The following is a 15,748-nucleotide window of genomic DNA, read 5'->3' on the forward strand; positions in this document are numbered from 1 at the left end:
ATTAGAGACGCCTTTTCTATAAATAACTTCTGTTTAGAAAAGATTAAAATTGACTATATGACCTTTTTTCACCATGTATTTCCCATTCATTCATTTAACTTTTTTTTAAAACCAACTGTTAGTGATGGAAAGTAATCTAAAGTTTCACTTCCAGATCCTCATTTGATGAAGATATCCCGAAAGCGAAAGCAGGGGCGCAAGCGCCACCGCCTTTGCACCAACCAGGGCGTTTCGTGTGGGTCGACAAGAGGAGGGGACAAGGCGCGCTGGAAATTTAGCGCATGTTTGGAGGATTCGTCGCTTTTTCGTTGCATTTCTGAATCCATATAAAGAAACTCCAGCCACAATTTAAGTCACTTAACAAGAAAAACTCTATCAAAAATCTGTGAAACATTTCTACAGTTCGAAGTTCCAAGCTTGTAACATTTGTTTTAGGTAAGTTCCCTTTTTTATTTAAAATTTCTTGATGGTCTAATTACCAGCTACATTGCTGTTTTAGGTAAAATTAAATAAAAATAAATTTTTTTTTTAAAGTTCGACACCTTTTGTTAAACGTTCACTTAAAGTAGTGTTTCCCAAACTTATGAATTTTGTGTACCCTTTCGAAATTTTTCGTAACGCTGTGTACCACTAATAAAAAAATTAAATGTATTTTTTACTGTAAAAAAATTGCACAAAAGTTAAAAATCACAACTGACTGTTGACACCACTAATTATTAAATGTTAACTCTGCAAAAAATAGCCAATAGAAAAATACATAATCGTAAATTTTCATGGCTAGCTTTGTTTTTAAATAAAATGTTTTAAAATTTTCCTATGTTGAAAGATATTTCGCATAAGAACGCGTACCCCCGCTAAACTGTTCCCGTACCCATGGGGGTGCGCGTACCACAATTTGAGAAACACTTACTTAAAGTAATTGCATGAAATCGAATGAAATAAGCAAAAATTAGTTTTTTAGATTATGTTAGAAAGAGTAGTTTGAAAGATATGTATTCAATATTGTGTGTTGTTTAATAATTTTTTGCTGAAATGGAGAATATGCAATAAAAATTTAAAAAGAAAAAAAAAGATGGAAATTTTATAGTTATATTTCGATTACTGTTAATTATTCGTAAAGCCGTAATCTTATAAATACGTATATCTCATAAACCGTAAAAATTACTGTTTATAACATATTATGTTTCGTAATATGTTCCATTGAAAATGGACTTTATAGTAAAATATACCGGCATCTTGAATGTCGGTATACTTTTTACCGTAATTTGATCAGGAAAGTTTTACAGTTTGGTAGTAAAATAAAGCATTCAAAAAGCAACCTACACTAGTTGTTCATGTAATCACCAATTTTTATATAAATATATTTTATAAACTTTTTCAACAAACTTTCGCATAACAGATTACAGAATAAGAGTTAGGTTTTAAAATAAAACTATTATGATTTGACGAAGCATTTTCAAGGTCAATCATAGTGAAAAAAATTTGCTTATTTGTCATATAAAACTGGAGTAAGAATCCTTAATGTATCGGGAATTTTTTTTATCCATTTTTTTACAAAGATTCTAGAAATATATTTACAAAAAAGTAAATGCATTACGAATTATTTTATATCGTGCTGTAAAGTGAAAACCTATCATAGGAATATAATTGCGAATTCATAAAAACAAAGGAAGTAGTTGTTATTATACGCTAATGTGAAACAGTGATTCAAAAAGGAAAAAAATTCAATCGTCAAGTTTTCTTAGTCATTTTATTTTTTTAAAAAAACTCATCAAAAACATATACTAAATAATTGAAATTAAAAAAATTTCAACGTAATTTAATTCGGAATTTTTTACAGTGTAATTTCTTTTGTACGAAGGGATTTTTATTGCAGTTATCGTTTTTGATAAATTAAACATTAACTTTTGGGCCATTTTTATAGTACAATAGCCTTTCATCAGCTAAGAAATTCAAAAACATATGTTTTACACATAACCGAAACTATATAAATGATATTCAAAATTGTTACATTTTTAAGCAAGTCGGATAAAAATTGAAAAGAATACGGACATTATCTATTTTTCGGGTATTTGGTTTTACAAAACTGTTTCATTAACGAGTTTAAATTTTGTTTAAAAGATATAGGATAATGCGAAAAATAAAAATCTATGTTTTCAATTATCATGCTGTTTTAAAATTCACCCAGAAAAACATACTTATTTTGGGGTATATATATTTTATTATATTATTGATCAAAATTTTTAAATTGTTTAGCCCACTTTGAATAAAAACACTGACATTTGCACTGAAGCCTTTGTAATTTTTTGTATCTGACAGTTTTAAAATTAAAATATGGATACTTTCATTACAACTAAATAACATTGTTAAGTATTCTTCTTCTTTTAACGAGGTATTCTTTATTTTTTGTACACTTTGAAGTAGTTCCAGATTTTGATGAATTTGAAGAACAAAGACAAAAAAGATTTTGTAATGTTGCTCAAATTTATTTGCAGGTAATTAACATAATTTTTGTAAATGTCGATATTTTGATAATTTTGTTTTCTGGAATTTAAGCTGAAATATCGCGTGAGTAAATTTTTCATCATTTTAAATTTATATAATATTTTCACGTGTTCTTACTTCTCTCGAGTATTCTGAAAAAATTAGAGCGAACTAATTTACTTAACATTCGGAAAATTGGAAATTTATGATATGAATAAACTAATATTGTAAAAACTAAGGTTAAATATTTCGTTAATTTGATGTTAAAAAATCCCAAAAAATTGTTTTAAGGAGTATTTCATTTCAAATTAACTCCAAATTAAGCGTTCACATATACTTGACGCATAACACCATTAATGGAAAATGATCGCATCGAGCTCATTCGCATTCACACCATTCGTGTATTATTTTTGCTTCCGAAAACACCAATCTTGGCGTAATTTCGATAATATAAGTAGGTTTTTACAATCAATAATGTGAATTAGCTGCTGTTTTGTAATATTTAATTTTTATAAGCTCGCGTTCGATTAAGCCTAATTCGAATTAATCCTAATATTCTTTCCGTTCTTACTGTAACTAATTTTATTTTAATATAGTGTGTAGATACATCCGAAACTTACTATTCTTACATTTAATTGCATCGTAAAATTAACTTAACTGACTCTTATGTGAATCATGTCTTACTTGTATAGATTTTAGCGTTTACTTTATCCCAAAATTAATGTAAAAGATCATGTTTTTGCTCTACAACACTATAGTGGAGTAAACAAGTTGCCCGCTATAGTTGATCCTTCTATAGATCATTCAGCTCTTGATAAACTCACTAGAGCCAAACGCGTTTTCCTCTAATCTTTACAGAAAACATGTTACTATATATTTTTTCTCTCCCGTTTGTTATAAAACTGTTAATATCTTCTTCCGGTTTGGTTTTATTTTGATGTTTAGGCAACAAAACTAAATGTAAGTTTCTTAAAGATTCTATTAGTTTTGATAATCGCTGGGCAAAGCGAACTTGACCAGACGAGCTTTAAAGTTTAAACTTTAGGAATAAGATAGATATGTCCGTTATCAAGAATACGAAGAATCGTCAATTGTGACGCATTGTTGGAATCTTGGGACATAAATTCAATTTCGAGAATGCGAAAGTTATTTCCACCCCAGTCCCAATACCTCATTTTGATGCCTCGGATTCTTGGTGTCAGCCACTGTGGTTTTTCATCTTTTTTTCTCTCACGGCAACTGTGGTTTCTCTGGACTTGTTTCTCACCTTCATTTTTCATTTCTTGCGCTGGCAACTTTGCGTTTTATATTCCAAATCATTTTTAATTCTTCTCATTGACGTCTAGAAAGTCTTGAAAATGAGCACCTGATTTTGAGAGCTGGAAACATGTTGACTGTTCTTTCCTTTTTGTATGTTTTTGAAGCTAATGAAATTTTAATCAAGCAATACTTTTCATCAGTATCTATACTAAAACTGGAACTGTAATGATGCAGTTTTAATGGGTACCAAATATACTAGTTTTACCTACATTAACATCTTACTAAAATCTGATTAAAGTTGCTAAAATTACCATAATACCAAAAGCGCCTACTACCAAAATTAATTAAGCATCATTATCGTCAATAATAGTACATTCCTCTTTAACGAATTAGTAACATTTCCTCCTTAACTTTGTATTTCAGTACAAAGTTTGAAGTTTTATTTAAATTAGTACTTTTTAACAAAAGTAATGAAGAATCATTGGTTTCAATAATATTATGGCGACTTTTTACTTTTTTTCAAAACAAATTTGTACCATTTCACAATTAATTTTGCTATTTAATGCATAATTCATTTTATTTATTCAGATATAGTAATTCATATTATTTATTCCCAGTTATAGCAGTTATAGTAAAATTAATTAAGCGTATTTGGTATCAAAAATAGCATGTGGAGTCTTTGCTTTTCTCATTAACGAAGTAGTGAAATTTCTCCATTAGTTATGCGTTTTAGTACTGAGTTTATTTTTTTTCATTTCAGTTACTACCTATTACCAAACTTAATTAAGCATCATGGGAATCAATAATAGTACGGCGATTTACAAAGCTTCTCCTAAATGAATTTGTGTCATTTATCTATTGCTTTTTCTCTTTAGTAGGTGCCTTATTTTTTATTCATTTTTTTATTCCAATTAATACCTTCTAAGCAGTGGCGGCTCAGGGGATAGAGCGTTTGCCTTCCAGTGAGGTGAGCTGGGTTCGAATACCAGCGATGGCTGGTCGATACCAATTTCGCATCCGGTTTGCACCGACTATAGTGCTGATGTAAAATATGCTCAGTGGTAGACGGATCATGGCCTAGAGTCCCCTTGCCGTCAGGCTAACCATGGGAGGTTTTCATGATTTTCACCTTATTGTAAAGCAAATGAGGGTTAGTTCCATCAAACAGTTTTTCACGAAGGCAAATTCTCCCAATACTTGATCTAGGAGTTCTCTTGTCTTCTGGATTGGGTTTTAAATTACTAGGTTACGGAGTTGAGCACTAGTAGTCGTAAACCCGAAAAATTGGATCGGCTGTTCAACGATGGTTATGAAATGAAATAAAATTAATGCTTTCTACCAAATTTAATCAAACATCATTGGCCTTAAATAACATAGCAGTTTTTTTTATCTTTCTCTTATTACCTTAGTCCTCTTTTTCTCTACTAATTTTGCTTTTCAGTGTCTAACTAATTTTTTTTAAATTTTAAATACCAGTGATTTTAAATTCTTTAATTTCTTAGAAATGTGTGCGAAAAGCATAATTATATTAAAAAAATAAACATCTGAATTATAAGTTAAGGTATGTTTCGAAAATGTATACGTAATTGAACTAGGTAAAAATTAAATAAAGGATTCTTTTTCAAAAACCCAATTGAATTCACCCATTACTTCGTAATTTTATCAACTATTTTTATTCCATTAAAATGTAAATTTGTATCCATCTCCACTCCACACAAAAATATATTTTTTAAAACTTGTATCCATTTTCTTTTATTTATTTATGTAATTTAAAATGACTTCTTTAAACCATGATATTTTACTTTGCATTGCACGAAAAGGTTTCTTAGTTCTCTGTTAAAAAAGTTTAAAAGTATTATATTATTGATGATAACTGTTTCTCCCTTTTTAAATCTGATTTAATTTTTGAACAGAGCCGTGGTGGCTCAAGAGATGAGATAAACCGGATTCGAATCCCAGGGATGGCTGGTCGATACGAATTCCGCACCCAGCTCGCACCGACTACAGTGCTGACGTAAAAATATCCTCAGTGGTGAACGGAGCATGGGTAAGAGTCTCTGAGCTAAGGGATGGGCTAAGAGATTGGGTTCAAAACTACAAGGCTTAGGCGATGGACATTGGTAGTTGCAAACTCAAAATTGGGTCAGCTGTTCAACGACATATATAAAATAAAATTGCTTGAAAAAATACAGAGAGACTCACAATGACTGCAAATACTTATTTTTGGAATCATCGTCAAGAATTCATACAAGTTTGCATGTTAAGAATCCCTTAATTAGGAAAATATAATAAGCTAACGAATATCACTACTGAGGACGGCAAACTGAAAGCATCAAAACCTGTTTGATAATATAAACAGAAGTTTAAGGGTGATTATTGGAAACTACTTTAAGACAACCTAAGTTTAACCTAACACAAATTAAACTCATTTTAGTAACTTAAATCCTAACTTCCTCAGTTGTGATTCCTTTGAGTTCAGTAATTCTTTTCAAGCTTTACCTAGTTTAAAAATTGATTTTCAAGGCATAATATGCAAATTTTATGACTTCAATTATAGACGATGATTTCTAAAGTACTATCTATATAAATTATAAAGTTATGTTTCAAAGTTAAGAACAATAAAATATTCAATAAGCTTTTGATTTTTTTAAAATTCTAATTTTTTAGCAGCTACTTTAAAGATTTAATTGTAATTAAAACCATATGTTGAGCATTAATTTATAATTTTAAGCGTATAAATTTAATCAAATAAAATTTTTTTTTAATTTTTGGTTGCTTTAAAGCTTTTTGAAAAACTTATTTATTTTTCAAATCTTACTTTGGGTATTAATATATAGTTTGGAAATATAATTTCGGTATTGAATTATAACAAATATTTTTTACAATTTGAACTAATATTATAAAATTGTTTTAGAAATCTATATTAAGAAACATAGACTTCTTAAAGGCGTAAATTAAATTAATTTATAATACGCCGTTGTTTATTTGCTTATTTATGAAGCATGAATTCAAAATCACAGGAGATTCTTCACTTCTATCGAGTGGAAAATACACAGGATATGTTAAAATCACTATGAAATTATTTGTTTTAAATGAATGATTCATTTTTTGGGAACAGTTATTAAAAGAAAAATTTAACGATAAATGAAAATCATTTTAAAGACTTTAATTAGTAAAGAGTCTTTTTTGGATAAGAGTAAATTAAACATAAACGAATATCTTAATTAAATTATATGAACTCTAATAAAAGTAATTAGGCGATTTATATTTTCTCATCGGTATTTTTAAAGTATTATTTAACAATATTTATTAATTTTTAGTAAATATTAAAGATAATATTAATGTTTTATTTTCAAAATAAAGTAATAATTAATTTATTGATAAATTTTTAAAGTATTTTTCATTCAAATAACACTCATTTTTAAATTTAGAATAAAAGTGAAAGTACAAGTCAAATAAATGTCTTAGAATCAAGAAGAAGTATTTCTAACTAGCTAATACTTTTATAGTTTTATTCAAACATTCGAAAAATAATTCTAATCTACATGAAGATTTAAACAAGGTCAACATATTTTAGACACATTTTCATGATAAATATTTTTCCATTAGATACACTCTTCTTCTTAGACCTATATTTAATCGTTTTTTTCTTAAATTTGTCATCAGTTATTTTTGCGATGTCAAGTGCTTTTTTTGCTGCTCTAGAAGTTGTTTTTTAAAGTGTTATAAAATTGACTTTTTTCATTTTATTAAATTTAATTTTAAAAATGCGTCCTCATTTGCCTCATAAGATATTTTTATTGTTCATATGAGAATTTAATTCAAATTGTACATATTTTGGGTAAAAAAGGTTTTTTGGATAAAGATATTATCATAAACTATTTTATAAACTTTTTAACTATTTTATATAATAATAGAATATAATTTTGTTATTAAATTTTTGGACTGTTTTTTTTAAAATTTACATATTTTTAAACTGATGAATTTTGACGTGCTAAGAAATTTAAAAATTCTGAAGTGAAATTTTTATATGACGTAATTTAAGGCAGTGCGGAAGTGACGTAGTCTAGTTTACTACCGGCTGTTCATGATTGGATCCTAATTCTGACCTATAATTTGTCTTGTCTTTGTCATTCAAAAGAAATACTTATGAAACTATTTAATAACTGTTCTAATAATATACTCTAACTTTAATCATATTCAAAAATACGTTTTAATATTAATATAATTTTGCTTATGTACCTTAAAAGGAAGTTCGGAAACAAATTTTTATTAATATCAACTTTATTAAAAAAAATAAGGCTTTTGTTTTGGGTTTCCCCCGCTGTTAAGGCAAATATGGCTGCTGCTTTAATTTTTCTTTTTATAACTGCCGCTGAACAGCTCACCCAAATTTGAGTTTACGACTACCAATGTTCAACTCCGTAGCCTCGTAATTCTGAACCTAATCCAAAAGACAAGGGAACTGCAGAGTCCAAAAGACAAGGGATCAGTACTGCAGAGGTATTTTTTATAATTTTATATTTTGTAACCGTCGTTGAACATTCCACTCAAATTTGGGGTTACGACTACTAATGTTCAACTCTGTAGCCTTGTAATTTTGAGCCAATCCAGAAAACAGTGAAACTCCTGAATCAGTTCCCTAAGAGGTATGATTTTTTATGAGAACATAGAGGACTTTGGGACTCGACAGATTTAACGGGCATCAGTCACCATTTACTGCACGGGGAGTTTTCGCCCGTCGGGGATTGAACCCACGAACTCTCGGACATGGGTCTAGTACCCTACCAACCACGCTATCTCAGCCTACTGCAGAGGTGTTGATTTGCTTTGGAACTTGGAGGTTTTGTAACCCCGGCAGATTTAACGAGCATCAGTCACCATTTAATTCACAGGGAGTATTCGGCCTGCTGGTTTTGATTTAATAATTTGAATATTGATTTAAATTTGACTAGAACTCAGGCAACGTGAAACATTAAATAAAAGTAGACTATTCTGAAAATTTACATGCCCATTTATAAATTTGTTAGTTTGCAGATGCATCAAGAATTAAATAAAGTTAGGTAAATAATGAATTAAAGAATCTCAACTTTGAAGGATATTGCCTTAAGCTTCATTTAAGGCTATTGGATCGGCATGTCTAAGTGGAAGCAATTTACGCTTAAATTAGATGTTGGTGTAGTTATTTTTAGTAAGTGTTGTTAGTTAATTTATACCTTTTTTACTAGATATTCTTTAAATTTTCATAATTATGAATGCTCACTCACTTGATATTTCAAACTTTAATTTATTTGTTACCAACTCGAAAAAGAAATTTAATCATTTTTTAATAATATACATACATATTAGTGTTTCATATAATATGCATAGCAGTTTTGGAAGAAAACTTGGGTTTTTTGGTGTAAACCAAGGGAAAATATTTGGTTTAAACCGTTTGGGAATTATAGAACAATGAAAAGGACTTAATGTGTCAAACAGACTTCATAGGCATATGAAACAGTGAAGAAAATAAACAAGGAATAAAATATATTTTTTTGAAAATTATTTTAGCATAATAAAGATTTAAGCATTACAACATGCCTATAAATAATTCAGCATTAAATGAAATAACATACATTGATAATATTTTAAATGAATTTCGAATATCTAGTTTGTTGCCAAAGTGCTTTTTTATACAAACATTATATATATTGAAAATATTGAAATTTGAAATAAGAATATATTGCATATATACACATTAAAAATGTGCTTGTAAAACAGAAAAAATTCTTAAAATAAGCTGAAAAATTAAAGATAAATTTCAGAATAGTATCTCATTCTAATTTTTCTTTGGATTAGAAGCATACGATATTATAACTAAATGAGGAAAATTTCGTCTCATTTTAACATGTTCTATAATTCATTATATACCTGATTTTAAAAGCTATCAGAACACGGAATCTTAGCGGTGGGTCTTATTTTAAACATTTATTAGAGAGATGACGACTTAAGTAAGTTTAAATTTCACCACATCAATTAGTGTTACATTTATATTTTTGCAGAAACGCAATTATAGGTAAATATTTAAAAATTACACATCAATGTTTATTCAAAGTAATAAACACCCAAGTTTTTAAATTGAAATTGTAGACATTTTATGGGAAAATTTGTTATTTTTTCATTAGGTTATACTTAAAAGAAATGTATTTATGTAAATAATAGAAAATTAAACTATGACAGTTTTTTTCTCATTCAAAACTGGTTGTGGGTTTATTTTAAAAAACCGCTTGGCTTAAGCCACATTAGTTTAAATCAGCCTTCCCCGTAATATATATTTATTCTGAATGTAAAAATGCTTCATTTGAGTTATTTCTTTTGAAAACTGTAGTTTTTTTTTATATAATTACCGAAAGCTGATTGTGTGAGTGACTCATATAATTACAGAAAATGCTTCAGAAAGGATATAAGAGTAAAGAAAAATATAAAAATTTAAAAGCTAAAAAAAAAAAATAAAGTCTGAAATGGAAAGAACTAGCAGGGGGAGATAAAATGTTTTACTTTATTACAAGAGGTTGTAATTTTTTTCTTAAATATAATTGCATTATTTTTTTAATTTCATTAGGAAGAATTTTCCCAATGATACTTAAATTAAAAACATAAAATCTAAATAGAAATTTATTAATTTTTTAAAATTTCCAGTGAGAAGTGTTGGTTATATTACATCGTATGAAAGTTCTGTGTAAAAAATGCTATTTAATTTTAAAAGGGTATCTTTGGGAAATTTAAGTTATGCTGTGGTAATATTTAAGGACGGAGAAAACCGAGAAAAAGAGCCTGTTGCAAAATTTTTTTGGGCTTTCTGCAACATACCTCCCTAATGCAAATATCTTTCTGCTAGATGCTTAAAAATAACAGGTATACATGTTACAAATTTAAAATAACAGAAGCGTTAACTTCAACAAAAAATTAAATAAATAAACCTAATCAAATAAAGTAATTGTTTTAATTGGATACGTAATTTATTTTTTATTCTAATATTATCGGTGATATTCTCGCAATTTGTAGAAAGATGAACACTCTAATTATTTCCTTTTTCGCATTTTGTTATTCATCATTGCATTAAAAAAATATGTAAATGATATTGGTTATAAAAACTAGCGTAAAAAAAAGATGGACGGTGAACTCATGCGAATCGAACTCTTCAAAAAGGGGTTACTAAATGAGTGTTTTTATTTCGAGATTCAGTTGTAATAAATGATATCGTATTAAAAATATCAGATTTCAAAAGCTATGTGGAAATCAGTAGTAATTACTGCTTGAAAAAATAGTATGAAAATTTCTACAGAAAAGAAAACCAAATTTTTTACTTCATTTTTCTTTATTTGTCATTATTCTCAAATGAAAATAAGAAAAATCACAAGCATTTTTTCCCACTCCGATGTGCAAAAAGGGCATCTTTTGAATACAATTCTGAAGAAAGGATAAAATCTTTCAAAAAATTTTTCAGAAAAGAAAAGCATTACTTCCCAAAAGAAAATTCTTTCCGCAAGAACTCGGTAACGTTCTGCTACAATGTAGCCGTGTCCTCACAATTCTGCCACAGGGAAAAAGAGTATGCTCAAAACTAACTATCCGAATATAATAAAAGTTACCATGTTTCTGGCTCTATGAGAAAAACAAAAAGCACGGTAATTTTTACCAATGTCTTTGATGATGATTTTGGCAGAATTACCAATACAATATGATTTTATAATGTGAAAAAATTTAGCAATTGTGATAAAATTTAGTAATTTCATCTTGATACCTTAGAGCTGGGCATAAAACATTTATTTGGTTAAATGTACTTTTCGTTTTTTTTCTTACTAAATGTGCGGTAATACGAACTTTAAGAAAACAGACTTTTCAGTAAAGCATTACCATTTGAACGAGAAATTACTAAATAAATTGTTTAAAAACTGTATAATTTAGTGTTATTGCAAGAATTGTTCTTTTTTTTACAAGTTAACCCTACATTGCTGTACTTTTATTAGAATATTTTTCTCAGTGTAGAAGTGTACTAATACTAAAAATGTTGCAATCGTAAATTGTAGGTTAATAATCGATTTGAAACAAGTATGTCTCACTCTCTATTAGATTTATAGATGTGAAAATTTATTTTTTATAAAAACTTTGCTTAACCCTTTGCTCATGCTGCTTAGCATAAGGACATCATTGTGCTCCACTTATCGGACCATCCGTATACAAAGGGTTAAAGGAAAAAACTACTGAGAACTGATAGAAAACCAAGAATATTTGTTATTTCAGAACTTCAAAATGTGAAGGTAGTGAACCATCCGTATACAAAGGGTTAAAGAAAAAAACTACAGAGAACTGATAGAAAACCAAGAATATTTGTTATTTCAGAACTTCAAAATGTGAAGGTAGTGAACTGTTTTGAAAGAACACTGTTGTGAAAGACAATCTACAAAAATAAAAAAAGAAAATCGATAAATTAACCATTTTTCAACCTTTTCACACTTTTATAATTAACGATTTATCAAGGTAGTTTTGAAACCCTTTTCTAACATTTAGTTTTTATTACAACAAAAACAGCACGATTTAGTCATTTTTAGATTAATAGAGAATTATAACATTATTTTCCTTAAAATAAATACAATGGATGAATAATTGTGTTTTCGGGATCATTTTTCTAAACATTTCATGGAATAATTTTTTGATCAATGCAAGCAAACAAATTCTGCTTATTTATACCATTTCAGAAGATTCATCAATAAGTGTCTGTAAAAGTTAAAACGATAATAATCTGTAATAATCGATTGGAAAATTCGTAAGTGTTAATCAGTTTAGATTTTAGAACTGTTATCTCATTCAATGTGAATCATTCATAGCTTTGAGATGTATTCTATATAAAACAAATATTGGAAATAACAACCAAGTCATTTTATAAAAATATTTTCGGATCTCGCAACCGCTGGAAACAAAAACAGCATATTTTCGACAGACACAGAAGGAGAATAACATTTTTTTTCAAAAGTAGAGTACACTTTGATACCCTCGGTTGGTTACTTTTAACAGACGTGCCAGATAGAAAGAAATGTCACTTCCTTTAGAATATTGTAGTACTCTTCAAAGAAAAAAAATGCTTCGAAAAAAAACTTTTTGTCGAAACAAATGTATATAGGTTTGTTAGTTTAAAAATCTAGTTGATAATAATTTGAAGTGAGCTGATATTTGAAATAAAATATCAGGTAGAACGAAATAAACATGATATATTTTTTTTTTTGAAACTATCACAACCACACAGGAAAAAAATTCTGGAAAACTACTGTGATGTACACTAATGACATTTCTGGTATAAAAAAACAATTCTGATAATAAAACCAAAATATACTGTATTTAAATAATTCATTTGGTAATTATTTCGTTCATATGGTAACGGTTTAACGGAAATTCTGGTGTTCAAATTTGCAGTTCTTATTACTTCACATTTAGTAGCTGAAAAGTAAATTTAATCGAATAAATGGTTTTTATGGTATGCTCTAAGGTATGAGAAAGTTAACAATTTTTACAACATTAACTAAATTTTAACACAAATATAAAAAGATAATTTGATGTTAATTTTTACAAAATCGTTACTAAAGCACTCATTGAAAAATTACCGAGCTTTCCAATGAAGTATAGAACCAGAAATACGGTTACCAGAAATTCATAGAACCAGAAAAACGGTAACGGTTAATGATTTTTGCAACATTTACTAAATTTTAACACAAATATAAAAAGATAATTTGATGTTAATTTTTACAAAATCGTTACTAAAGACCTCATTGAAAAATTACCGAGCTTTTCAATAAAGTATGGAACTAGAAATACGGTTACCAGAAATTCATAGAACCAGAAAAACGGTAACTGTTAATGATTTTTACAACATTTACTAAATTTTAACACAAATATAAAAAGATAATTTGATGTTAATTTTTACAAAATCGTTACTAAAGCACTCATTGCAAAATTACCGAGCCTTCCAATGAAGTATAGAGCCAGAAATACTGTTACTAGAAATTCATAGAACCAGAAAAACGGTAAATATTACCATATTCTGGTAGCCTTGACAAAAAAACAACAATCAGTTAGTTTTCCTCTCAGTGCAAAAATACTTTAAATTTATAGCTTGAAAAATATCAAATTTTAAATTTATTATTACTCAAAGTCAGAAATCTTACCAAGAAAATTCATAACGTATTCACTTATTGCAATTTTACAGATTTTATGAGATTTTTTTCAATCTCAAATTTTTTGTGAACTAAAACATCGAACCAAATCATTAAAATCCAAAATATCTCAACACATCTTCCACTTTTTAAAAAAAATATTTTTACTCTATTTTTGACATGTTTATACTATTTTCTCAAAATCTTTTATACACTATTTTATTTCTATTATGTCTATTCGTTTCAACCGAACATAAAACCATTTTAACTTTCGTCTTTCATACATCGTTAAAACACAGAAACTAAATTCTTCAAAAAACCTTTTTTTTTTTTACGTTCCATTTTTTTTAATCATTAGCCTGAAAGTGACTGATGATAGAAACTGTGCAATTGTTTCGAGTGTTTCTTTTTAGCTCCAACGAACTAATTGAGCAAAACTGTTATTCGATTATTTGCGTTGTTAAATAAAAATGGTTAACTCCTTCAAAAATTTCGCGCATCTCCCCAGTTATTTCAGATTGAAGTTTCCTCTGAAAAATAGCTGGTTGTTCTTCTTTCAAAAAATACTTACTGCGCAATGAAATCGGATAAAATATGCAAATTCTATTACTTGGATGCATTCGACATTTTTAATAATGGCTGGCTTTTTCATTTCCTGAGGCAAAACGCAACAAAGGTTTAATTTTTTTGCAAAATAAATTAAAGTAAATGAATACATTATCCATTTTAACTAGAAAAATTATACTCAGGCTGTAGTTATTTTATTCAAATTTTTGGAAGATGAGATTCGCATATGAAAAATATATTCGTGGAACGTGAATTCATGAATATTACTTTCAAAATGAGTTGTAATGATATCAAATTTCATTTAAATACTCTTATTTTCACAGGAAAATGCTTAGTATATAATTTTATTAAAAGTTGTATTTTTTATATTGTTAAACTTAAAATGGAAGCAGGTTTTATAAGCTTTTTTTTTATCTAATTTATTTTCTAATGGATCCAATCGAACGAAAAAAAAAAGATTTTAAATTTAAAGCAGTATATGACATAACTCTTTTTAACAAATAACACTGGGGATCTATTTTCTTTTTGCATTTATACAAATACTTGCTCTTGCCTAATTCGGGTATGGGGATTTCGAATCTAAAATTAGTTTTGCACTTTAAACTGCAGATTTTTTTTCAAAATAAAATTTTTAATCTAATTTTTGACGAAATGTGCAAGTTTAAAAACGTGTTATATAACAGGGAGTTATATAAATGTTGCGACAAACTTCAAGACGAGTTAGTGCTTATTATCAGAAATAAAATTGCATATGAATACATGTCTGGAAATGACGTCGAACATGGCTAGAAGCGCTTACCTACTATGACCTGATCACGTGAAGAAACAGATCATTATAGAGAAGTGCCTCTAGCGGCGTGGGACAACTTATCTGGGTATGGGTGCCTATGAGTTCTAATCCTGATGATATGTCCTAACTCCAATAGTTTGCCCCAACAGTTACGTGACTTCCTGTTTTATTTTTAAGCTTGTGCATTACCGCAAATAATAGACTGAAAATATCTCTTAGAAAATAAAATTATAGCTTGGAGAGAGAAATCAATTGTAGATTTTGAATCAACAATGTAAAAATAACCAAGATCCGTTAAAAAATAAATCTCATGCAAAAGAAAACAGAAAAAAAATTGTTCAAAATTCATCTTCTGAAATAACGAGTTACAAGTTAAGAAACAGCTGTAGTCACTAATTTTTTCGTAGTTTGTTGAGTAATGCGCTGTTCTTGAAAAAGAAATAGTGTAGTGTGTAGTGCG

The 15,748-nt window shown here is 28.2% G+C and overlaps 1 protein-coding gene across 2 annotated transcripts in view; it reads left to right on the plus strand.

Annotated features, from left to right (window-relative positions):
* Window positions 1-295: 295 nt before the first annotated feature.
* Window positions 296-15,748, plus strand: part of LOC110282812 (RYamide neuropeptides) — a 93,434-nt gene continuing 77,981 nt past the window's right edge. For both annotated transcript variants that reach the window (XM_071179491.2, XM_071179495.2), the window contains exon 1: window positions 296-435. The gene's annotated coding sequence lies outside the window, so the exon portion shown is untranslated. The remainder of the gene's footprint in view (window positions 436-15,748) is intronic.

Source organism: Parasteatoda tepidariorum, chromosome 3 (genome assembly GCF_982258835.1).
Source record: "Parasteatoda tepidariorum strain Cologne lab strain chromosome 3, Ptep-v5.0, whole genome shotgun sequence".
NCBI classification, from domain to species: domain Eukaryota; kingdom Metazoa; phylum Arthropoda; class Arachnida; order Araneae; family Theridiidae; genus Parasteatoda; species Parasteatoda tepidariorum.